The sequence below is a fragment of the Cupressus sempervirens genome, chromosome 7 (assembly GCF_028749045.1).
Source record: "Cupressus sempervirens isolate cs-2001-9-10 chromosome 7, ASM2874904v1, whole genome shotgun sequence".
Lineage (NCBI taxonomy): Eukaryota > Viridiplantae > Streptophyta > Pinopsida > Cupressales > Cupressaceae > Cupressus > Cupressus sempervirens.
In genome coordinates, this window is record NC_143124.1 from 713,212,115 (window position 1) to 713,225,050 (window position 12,936).

The window sequence follows — 12,936 nt, forward strand, 5'->3', positions numbered from 1 at the left end:
CCTATCCATTATCTACAATACTTATCTAGATACAATTTATTATTAATTCATTTTCACTAAAATATTCATGTAAACAAATATTATTTTCTTCTCAAATTTTGAACAAAAATTACTATCATTTTCAAATGACTTGTTTCATTAAGTATATGCCAAATTCATTGGATATTTGTAGGTTGCATACAAATTTAAGGAAATAGTCTTTATACAAAATTCTTGGATGGATACATCAAACATTATACACAAAGCTAAATATTGGGATCAAACCATCTCACATTTACAACTTTCATGTTCAATCATACGTGGGTTTCTTTTATTCAAGTTGACTTGTAAGGAAAGGAAAGAAAAGGAAAGGAGTTTTATAGTCCACAATATCAATTATATGTTTTTGGGTCTATATATGATTACAGTAACATGAGACTTTCTCATACTTCTTGATTTAGACACATAATTGTGCTTTGAACGAGGTATACAATCCTTATAAGATTTGAATTTTTGACCTCATTGTCAAGAACACAAGTTCTCCACTACTAGACGAACTTAGGATGCTCCATTAAGTAGAACAACAATAAAAATCCTTACAAGAAGCTTTTGATTGATGTTTAATAGCCTTCAAGTTCCCTTGCAGGGGTATTGCCAGTTTCAGGGGTGAATACTCCATGTGCTACAAATATCTCTTTCTTTTCTGCTCTAAAAGTCAAATATAGTATGACAACCACATATAAAAGCATCAGGGGGAACACAATTAGCCCTATAAATACTGTAGCCACCTTGGGTAGATTATTATGCACCAACCACCCTCCAAAACCTGTGCTAAGATAGTATATATTGATGCATATAATACCTGTTCCAAGTACCCATGCAACAACTGCAATCTACAATAAAAATTCAAGGGTACATTTTAGTTTAAATGAGACAAAATATTGGATCCAGTTCTATCAACATTAGTAATGATGGTGTTGAATATTTTTTTAAATTAATTTTATTAGACTTTTATAATCTATTAGGGTATCAAATAGTGGTTTTTGGATTTGATTGTGTATATTTTTTAACATAAATATTTCGAATCATACTCTGCTGAATGTTTGAATTGTAATATAAAACATTGATATAAAAAATATGATAATATGTATTTTCTATCAATATTTTGAATCACACTATGATACACATTCTATATATTTGAGAATGCAAAGAATGTCATAGAATGTGATCAATGTTCATCTCCTTACATTCTCAAACATCTTAATAATCCAACACATAATATAATCTAAAATATTAAGCCAAAAAATATATACAATCAAATCCAAAATCAACTAATTTATTATTCTAACTCATACATATTATTCTAAACCATTTAATAAGAAAGATAATAGCTTACTGGAAGTGGGTTTTTGTGGGGTCCCATTTTTGTCTTGCTGCTAGTGAACTTTAAAAGTGGGATCAAAGCAAATGGCAATTCAAATGACAATATCATCTGCATGAACACGTATATGGAAAGAGTTGAGCCAATTTTTTTCAGGACCAGCGAAATCTAAGTACAAATTTTTTATTTTCGGAAAAAAGACTGTAAATACATACCGAGGCAATGATAATTAGCTTTCCAGCACCAGAAGATCCACAGATGACAGACACCACTAAGCTCGGCACTATTGCAATGCATCGTGTTATAAGATTACGCTTCCATGTTTTTATTTTGAGGTTCAGAAACCCCTGTGAAATTTTTTGAAGCAAATAAAATGTTTAAATGGGATAAGTATTTTCAAATTGGGATTTTTAGAAATTTTTATCAGGGTTCTGAAAATGTTTTGAGCATTTTAAGAAAAGTTTCGAATCATCCGTATAAATAATCATTACCTTCCAATTTCAGATATCTAAATGTGGTATCCATGCCCAAAAAGATATATTCAAATGTGGTATGAATCTTTTCAAATTGGGGATTTTCTGGAGATTTACGGGCATTTTACCTGCATGACGTACTGCCCTGCATATGTTCCTGTGATAGTTGAGCTCTGCCCAGATGCCAACAATGCAACTGCAAAAACCTTTGAGCTCCATTCTCCAAGAACATTCTACACACACATTAACGTAGGGACCTGATTTATAACTATTTTAAAGTTCATACCATTGACAAATTAAGCCATGATAAATTGATTCTTTAGCAATACAGTTAACTGCAAAAAGGAAAGATTTTTTTTTTTCAAAATGATGATGTGTGGACACTGGAACTGAAAATGCCAATTTCATTAAAAGAAAATGATAGGTGTGGGAGAAATTCAAATGCAGAGCAATTCATGAATCAAGAAGGAAGGTAGGATCATCTTACTTTGAGAAGAAATGAAGATTTGTTGAGGTCCAAGTCACTACAGTTATCAACGTCGTCAGGTGATAAGTTGGGTTTTGAACAAACCGCACCACTCACAGACACAATAGACACGTTTATAATGAATGAAACGAACAGAGCAATTGCACTTTCTGCAACAAAATATTTGTATGCCGACTGCAAGGAAGAACACCATTTTGTTAGAGTTAAATCTCCTCCTTGTATTCAATTAAATTTGATTGAAATAAGACCTAGGCTTTTCCTTGGTTGGATAAAACTCACATTAATTGCAGGAACAGAACGAGGTACTTTCCGGGATAGAACTAAGGCAGAATGAAGAAATAAGTTGTGCCTGCACATGAAGTTGTAAAGAATCAAAGTTTAGCATAAGGGGCCTTAATAGCTTAATAGTTTTGCCTTTCAGCCATTAAAACATGATTTCTGCATCTTTAAGTTCATAGTTCATTGGTTATAAAATCTACGCAGTTGAAAATATTGTTGATAAATGTGACTACACCCTGATTTAATAATCAAATCAGGACAAGCATCATGTATTCAAATGAAAAAAGTGGTAGTTGACATGTTGTCTCTACCTATTTAGATCTAACTCCAATTATTTATGATAAAAAAACAGCTGAACTTACGGCATAACGAGGGCTCCAAGAAGTGAAATGGCAAGACCAGTTGCTCCACTTCCTTTTAGCTGAGGAACGAACATCCCTCTCAATATTTCTGTGGATTTGGCCTTTGCATATGCTAGCTCTCCAATAAAGCAGCCCAGCATTATGAAGACTAGAAGAGCCACAAATATCTCCAACTTTCTGATCTACACTTCATATATCACTCTATCTTGATTAGAATTCAATAATCAAAAGAACAAGATGCATCAATGTAATTAGCACCTAAGGAATGGTTACCCCAAATCGTTGCATTCCAAGAAGCAGAAGTGTGCTCAGTCCTGTTATAAGAACCCCAACCCATACAGGTATGTGAAACAACATGTTCAGTGCAAAAGCAGATCCAATGACTGCAACACAATTAGATAAAAATTAGTAGGGATCCAAAAGATAATATCTATATATGCATCTATCGCTTGCTTTTGATTTTTTTTTGTTGATAACAAACTAATCCATTGATGTTTCAAAATATCAACCTTCAGGAATGTCAGCTGCAATAACAGCCACTTCAGCTAGCATCCACAATACAAAATTTAGTTTCGTAGGATATTCTGCTCTGTAATGTTCAGCAAGATGCATGCCTGAAACATAACCAAAGTCCCATCATTGAATATAATATATATTGCCATCAATATATCCAAATTCATAATATTCTTATCAGTTTTCAAACAGAGACTAGACTGACCTGTGCTGACTCCAAGTTTTGCTGCAAGAGATTGAATAATCAAGGCAAATACTGATGCCACGAGAATGATCCAGAGAAGCTGCAAGCCAAGGAAAAAGAATCATTAATGATCTTCTTTTATAATACCAAACTGCTTATACATATTAATTGAACATATACCTCATATTTGTACTGTGCACCAGCCTGCAAGTCGGTCTCCACTGAGGCACATCAAATATATTAGTAAAGAAAAAACAATTAGTTATCTCAAAATTAAGTTATTAACACAAACACACATTTAGAAGGCTGGTTAGATATTTACAGTAACTTACAGTTTCCAGGATCAAGATATGCTATGCAAACCAGAAACCCAGGTCCAATAAACTCTAATAATTTCCTCCACCATGGCTTCTGCAATAGTTTACAACTTACAAATAGTCAGAAGAACATATATTAGACATCTGACACCATTGAAGCTGAAGCAAAGAGGCTGCTTACCATTATAAATATGACAAAGGAGGATTGCTTAACACTGTGATACAGAATAAGAGGACAAAAAATTGTACTCTCTACAAAATGAATGTTCATGGTTTTCCACTTAGCTCTAGAAAAACTGTGATTTCACTTCAACCACCTCACAAGAGACACAATCAAGGTTTCTAGGACGGTGTACAAAGAAATTGTATACAAATTAAAATTAATTATTTAAAAAAAAAAAAAAAAAAACTTAAAATGAAACTAATGATCATAGTGCTGTGTTTCTGGATTCGATTGTGTTGAATTTATTCGTACCAATGTTTAGATCATATTCCATGACCTATCATCAATTATTTTCCTTTCTATAGCTCTCTTATCATGATAATAGATCACAAAATTCGATCCATTAAAATTGATATAAATAAATTCTACGTGGCAGAATCCATAAGCGAATCACAGTAATCATTGTGAAATGTAGAAATAAAATGTCTAAGAATGAAACAAATATATTCCATCCTAAAAATATATCACAAACTCTGATTTAATGGTGGCTATCCTATTTCTGAGTCTACCTCATTCTGGGCCTTAGTGATGGGCAATGTTCCTCCCTCTGAAGTAATCCAGGCTCCACTGGTTTTCTCAGCTTCTTCAGTAATGTCTCTACGCTGAGGGTGCCCTGATTGAACTTCCATTTCTCCAACACAAAGAAACACTTCACAAGTACAAAATGAATCCTTTGTAACTAACTCTGCAAGCTATGAAGAACTTTCAGTTCCTGAAGCTATTCTTATAACAGCAGAGTTCAAATATAAAATATAATAATGGGAGAAGAGGCATGAAAAAGGGCTGGGCCTACAAGTGACTTGAGGGATTCACCTTAGAGATGTCACAATGAAAGCAATAAATGCTTCTTAATGTTGATATTGTGGGGGCAGGGGAAGAGTATGAAACTGAGTGAAAGAAATGGAGATTTGCATGAGGCATGAGCTAATCAAATGTCACATCCTCCATTAAAAATTAATGTTCAGATAGTACAAATTGATAATCTGTAAAAACACCATGCCTTTCTTGAAAGTGCAATTCATGCATGGAAATATACATTTTTCCTCTTTTGTTGCCCAATTCTTCGGGAGACAGAGACAATTGTATTTAAAACAGCCGGGTATGATAAATGACCTACTTGGACTGTTCTTTCAAAGTATCGATGAGGCCATAAAAGGGGATTACAATACCATCTTTTGACTTGTTGGAAATTTTTGTTTTCATGATTTCCTTTTTCATTTCTTTCTTTTTCTTATTTGAAATGGGGTTTTTAACAGATTTGGTGAACCATCTCTTTCATTCCCACAGGGGAAAAACATTCAGCTGACATTTGGCAGTTTTGTTTTTCTATTTTGTTCCAACTTTTGGAAGTTGCATTTTTCCTTGTCTGATGACAAAGCCCACCTACTACAGCTAGTTACTCAACATGTCAGTATGAAAACGAACAATTTGAATGTGACGGTCACAGTGAATTTTTAATGAAGGCTTGGTCATTTTGATAGCTGTTATTGTATTTGTGCTACCCTAATCCTATTGTAGTAAATGGTGATTAATATTTTCTAATTCAACCAATCAAATAAAAATGTCGCCCTAATAAAAATATAAAATATCTATATTACATATTAATATTCTAAAATTTTATTAAACAAGTTTCTAATATTCATATATTCTATTTTAAGGAAATTCTAATAAACAATATAGAATTAAATATTAAATATTGACGAAGCAAGTTTCTAAACTCATTTTAAGACATTTTAAAATTAGAAACATTCATACCCCTCTATTTTATAATAATCTAAATAAAATTATACTTTATCATAAATATTAAAATACCATATATTTAGATTATAAAATAAAATACTCTATTACTTATAATTAATTTTTATAATTTATTAATTATTTTGTCATGTTTGTGGAAAATTGAAAGATTTATCTTCATTTTAAATATATTCTTAATTTTTTTCATAATTAAAGACCTTTAATCATTTATATATTATTTTATTTATTGAAAGGCTTTTGGAATTTTCCTTATCATGGTTACATGCTTGTGTAAGTCATTTTCCCATATAAAATACTTGTAGATATTTTTTTCAAAGTTGACAATTTTCAGCATGAATATTTGTCCATATTTTTTAGGGGCAATATTTTGGGTTCTTTTAATAATTATCTATTATTACCAAAATCAATATCTTTGTAATTTAATTGTGCCCATATTTTTTAATATCATTTTTTAATGATTCACCAACAAGATGGTGAGCTAGAGAAGAGAAAATGATAATTGATCATTAGGATAGTGAGCAAAGAGAAGAGAAAATAATCTTTGATCATAATTTTCTCTTTTCTAGCTCAAACTCCCAAATCATGGAGTATGACACAAATAGTTAAAATCTAAAACCTTCAAGTATAATATCATGTGTTGTAGAAATTTAATTTCTTTGATCCCTTAAAGATGTATATTCATAAGTACATTAATTACAATTAGAATTAATTGAATTAATGTGTAGTAGTTTTTATATTAGAAACAACAAAAAATAAGGGAATTGTCCCATTGTACATAACACAAGGGAATTGTTAGTAGATTGCCATTGTCAATACATTATCAACAGAATAAGAAATAAACACCAACATTTTCTTCCACTCAAAACTAATTAAGGTAGTAATACCAATGAAAGACCTTGGGCTAAACTAATATAACTATTATAATTTGTAATGATAGTAATCAAAGTATGCTACACAAGGCTATAATAGATAAAGTCTAGAATATAAAACATAAAACTAAAAATGGTCTTAAAATGTCTAAGGCCATCCAGGCTATCAAACATAAAAAACCAGAAAAAAGAAAATACTAGCATCATTTTTTCTTGCAATTTGGAGGCTCAGATAACACCATCCTAGCCAAATTTTCAATCATCAATAGTTCCTTATATAGTCCTACTCCTCGCTAGTTTTTCCCTTATAAAAATTTTCCTACACCAAACGTAGAGCGATCATTGAGCTATGCATGAATTCAAGTGCAAAGAAGACAACCTTTTGTAGTCTCTTATCCATGTCAGGCAAGCAACAAACAATTTCGTGTATTTTCCCATCAAAATCAACTAGGGTTTTCTTAATTGCTCTAATATAACCTCCACCCTCCTCTTTGATACTTCTCCTCCACAATAATATTTTTCCATTTCGATGGTAGAGGATGGAGAATTAACTCTAGTTGGAGGATTAGGAGAATGATTGACATAATTTTAGGGGCTCTCACTAATTGTTAACATTGGCCAATGGGGCTTCTTTCTCCATGTTTTCTCCCTCCACCTTTATACTCTCCATGTCCTCTAACTCAATAGAAGAAGATGACTCTTTCATATTTTTTCCTTTATCATTGGTTTTGGTGGTAAGGCTAATTGAGTAATGAGGAGTATTGGCTTCATCAATAATTACCAAATCTGAATCTATTTGCTAGATAATAATAATTTTCTTTTTTTCCTCCATGACTTTAAACTCTCTAAGGGGTGACTCTTTTTTCCTTTGGATTTTTCAGCCACATCAATGGAAGGGGAGGTGTGACAGGAGCCCAGGGCAATTTATTGAGAATGGGTTCCTCAACCTTAGCCTTTTACTGTGCCTTGGGTCAAGGATAACACTAGCATAAGGTGGGGATTGTGAGGCTAGGGTTTCTTGGACTAAAATGACATGTAGAGGGAATAGGGAAATATGACACTTATAAAGGTGACAGACTAATCCCTATTGTACGATAGTAAATTTCTCCCCTAACTCTTAGCTTTGGCAATTTCTTTAACATTAGAACCCATAGAATGCAATAGGGAAAATGAAATTGAAATGAGATCCCTATTCCTAAGGTGAAAGGAAAGAAAATGATATCATAATAAATCATGAAGGTATTAGGCCCACAAGAAGGCTAATAAAACTAGGGGGTGAATAATTTGTAATGTAGTTATTACTTCAAAAAATTTAAACTAATTATAGATTTGAAAGATAAACATGAATAAAAGATCCACAACACGTGACAAAATAGCATCAAAGTTATTCTCGAGGAAAGCTGGTTAGGGAGAACCTTAGTGGGATTCTAACCCACAAGATAGATGTACTCTGTAACTAAAAGTACTACCTAGTTATGAACAAATAGAGAGAAAGGGATGCAAATTTACCCTGTAATGCCCAACTAGGGAAGCCAAAATAAATTAACCTATTATGTCACCAAGTTTTCTAAACATTTTTCTTTTGAAAGATTAAAACAACAAGAGATAACATAGTGGAAGCAATAAGTCACATACATATATAAGCAATACATTAATAGTTACATCTCTCAAGGGTTCTACGATGATGAATCATAGACATAAATTTTATTTTAAGATTAAATATGATTACTAAAAAAAGTCCACATCATAGAATAACCATAAGTACAAAATCATATGAAATGATATACAAGTACATAAGATACCACATGGCATAACCAAAATACATAATCATCCTCTGTACAAGTCATAGAGTATGAAATGCTAAAAGAATATACATCATGATAAGATACTCCTAGGATCTCAAAAATCAAAGTACATTAAGTTAGAATAGGACCATAGAAAACAATCACAAGATCAGAAGGATAGAACAACTACACAAATACTTCCAGCATTGACATCTAGCCGTTGGATCTCAATGGTATAAGAAACACTACCACCTGACCTTGTAGAACCTAAATGACCCACTCTCACTATGTTGAGGAGATAAACCCAAGTCACAAATGGATAATAATCCAAAAGTCATAACAAGAATCTAAATCAAGGAATCTTGATATAAATCTATCTCAAAAGTACCAAGTACACAAGTAATATCTAATCCTAGAGGTAACAAAGACACGTTGGAAGCCTACTATATAAGTGGGCAAGTGTCATCGCATGAGCCAACTCTAAGATTACCTTGGTAGCCTCTCTAGAATTCACCCCCTAGTGACTATATGTGACATCAATATCATTTCTTGCAGACAAGGCATACTGATAAGACAAGGTCAAAATCGAGCATCCTTTCTGCTCCCATCCTAGCCTATACTAGCACTTGAGGCATGGCAAGGTAATACTCTAACTCTTGTTAATTAATTTAAAATCCATTAATGAAATATTATCACTTACTAATACAACTTACAATGGGTTATCCTAGAAGCCTCTTTAGGGCTCCAACCTCCATTGCAAGCCACTTGCCAACATACACAAAGATAACCTACCCTAAACTCATAACAAAAATCTCATAAAATCACAATGTCCACATCAGTTTTATACAAGGAACTAGAACCCAAAAATAAATAATTGATCAAACCTTCAAAGGGTACATCATGAAACCACAACATTACATAACAACATCACAAATAAATCACTTCCCAAGCCTTTGGTAAACATACCTAATTGGTCAAAACTAGACCCAAAACCCATTACAAGATAAAATATGACAATTCAACATGCAAAAATGTGTAGTTATATAATTAATTTGGTTTATTAATATAATTTCATAAAAAAATTGATTCACAATAAGGTTTCAAGTTTTCATTTTTGAAACAATCCCAGTTGATAAAGGTTTCCAAGTTTGATTGATCAAAATAAAGGTTTCAATTTTTATATCTTAACCATCTACATCTTCCCAAATAAACTAAGTGTTTATTTAATTCCAATGATAATCTATATGGAAAAATTCCTTGATATGAACTCTACCCATAAAACCCATTTACTAATATTTTATAAGTCTAAATCTAGAAATAAATGATCATTATATTTAATAAACATTAGATTTCATTTCAAAAATCAAATCCAACTTTTTATAAACTATAACTATAATTTTTATCTTGATTAAACTAAATTTAATTATACTAAACTAAACTCTAATTATTAACCATTTAAATATATATATATATATATATATATATATATATATATATATATATATATATATATATATATATATATATATATATATAACTAAACTAAAATAATATAACAACTATATTTTAAAAAGGTTTAAAAAAAAATTGTCAAAAAATAATAATAATTTAATAACCTTAATAAAAGGCTAGCTACAACCCTTGGCTTGCACATAATAGCCCTTATGTTGCACACAACAGCTAAGGTCATCGACCATGGTGGCTAAGGGGGGTTGAGGGTCATGGCCTTGGCTTCCTTTTTATTTATTTTATATAATGTTTAAAAAAAATGTATTCCTGATTCTCAAGGAAAAACAAATAAATTACATCAGAAATATTTTATTACTGTGATAATTTCTTTTACATATGTTTTTATATTTATATTTTTCTTTAAATAATCTGATAGAAAGCATAGAGGTAACCCACCAATTTTATTGAAAATAATTCTTTCCTCAATTTCATACCCTACCCATGAATCCATTTTCTATAAAATTAAGCTCTTGCTTAAGGGTTTCAATTCATTTTCTTTCATAGATGTTTTAGTAATAAAGAACAAAAATCTTTTAAAAAAATAAGGGTTTCATTCTAATTTCCAACACAGGATCCATATCACTGGCACAAAGAAGATAGAGGTAATTCGAAAGATTTACTTAGATAAGATCTACATAATTCCTACTTCAATTTGATGCTAAAATATGATGAATGGTTGAAGACTGCAAAAATTTCTGTCTCTCGAAACCCTTTCCAAAAATTGCTCCTCCAACCTATGTGTGGAGAAATGAGCACCAACCTATGTGTGGAGAAATGAGCACTAATTTCCTAATATATTGAGGGTTTTAGTTTTTACAAACAAACAAACACCTTTTCTTTTATTATTTTAAAGTATTTAATTTTTTGTGCATATTTTTTGCTTTTTAATTAGAATAAAGTTTATTTAAATTATTCTCACTTTATTTTTGTTAAATAATAAGCCATATTTAAACAATATATTTATTAATTTAACTAATAATAATATTTAAAGTTTATTAATAAAATGAAACTTCTACATTAATTATTATTAAATTAAATAAACAAATAATGCCAAATTTGGTATTTTAATTAAATCTTTAAATTATTTCTTCTATTTAACTAATTTCTCAATTAATTAAATATAGTTAAAGTTGATTTTTCTTTATAATTTTTTTTGTTAAATTAAATCATTTAAAAAATATCTTTATTTGATTTAATTATAACCAAAAATCATAGTAGACCCACAAACTAATAAGAAAACTCATCTAAATAATAAAGTATGAATTCTAACTCAAAGGTCAAAATCTCGAATTCATGTCACTTGAGGAATTCAGAAAGGTAAATAACTCAGATACTTGTCCTATATTTTAAGACAATTGGCTCAGTTTAGGATTTGGGTTTGAGAATAATTTCCCCTCTTTACCATTGAGATACTACAATAAGGTACACTCATCCTACTAATTCAGGGAAGTCGATGCTTGGTACTTGCAATCTATATAAAATTCAAACTCATACATATGTATATGTATCTAAACTAAATAGGAAATGGTGGGGAGTGGTGCATCGTGTAGATCCCGACTAGTAGGTGACTATGACTCCCTCCCTCAACCATATTAGAAATGTCAAATATAAAGTAAAACATGCATGTACACCATACAAACGCAAATATGGGGTAAGTAAACATAAAAAATGTATATAAATTATCCATCTAACTATCATCATGAAAATAACTGAAATCACTATATAAAATATACAAATCATCATCATCGAAAAATAAATATGAACACATGAAATAACTGAGTATTGAGTCAATCATCAAATATATAATCTAAGTATGAAATAACATCAATCAAATGAGGTAACCAAGTACCACTAACTCATAACACGTAACCATAAAAGCTAGCCTAAAAGAATTTGGCAATATAACATGAGAAGTAAACTAGGGGTAGGCACTACATCCACCTCCCTAGACTTAGGCTTACTCCTAGAAAATTATAAATAAGATAAAAGTTAAGAAATCACTATGTAGGTCCCATTGGACCCTTTCCATCTATAGGAGGATAAGACTCCAAAACAAACACCCTCTAAGATCTACCCATATCTCCAACCATAGTTTCTGGAACTGTAGGTCTCTGATCCAAGAACTGTACTTCCCATTGGGGACAATAGGACAACTTATGCCCGCATTGTCCACATGACAAACATTCTCCAACAAAACTCCCCTACACTCTAGGTGTGCTAGACTAACGAATGCTACCCCTAGTAAAAGAGTGAGTATTCTATGTTGGCAGGCTATATTGATTTCACATATTGTGTTGAGAGTAATGAGAATCCCTAGAGTGTAAACCACTACCACCACTATGTGATGGAGGATAAGATCCTCGTTGCTACTATTTTTGATTGCCTCCATATGAAGGAGGCTTCCTATTACTACACATTCCCTAGTTTTTTTTTGCCCTTGTACCTAAATGGTGCATGTCCACTAGCAGGTGCACCCACAAAACCACCAAATCCTTAAGTGACATTCTACTTGATAAGATAGCTCGGTGAACCACATCCTCAAGGGTCTTATGTTGGAATACCTTCACACCCCCAATGAAATGGTTGTTTAGACCACAAATGAAGTATTGTACCATCAATGGTGAATTGACACTAATTTCTTCATATTGCATGAGCTCATAGAACTTTCGTTCATACTCCACCATGGTCATGATATATTTCCTTAGATTATGGAACTCATCTGCATTCTGTTGGTGCCAATGTTTCAGTAAGAAGCAATCACATAATTTTTCAAAGAACAACTCCTAGGTAAAAATATTCATGCCCACGCCTAGCTTCT

General features: G+C 31.5%; 1 pseudogene; it reads right to left on the reverse strand.

Moving 5' to 3' along the window:
• Positions 1-575: 575 nt before the first annotated feature.
• Positions 576-4,827, reverse strand: LOC149549218 (metal transporter Nramp7.2-like; annotated as a pseudogene).
• Between the last annotated feature and the right edge of the window lie 8,109 nt (positions 4,828-12,936).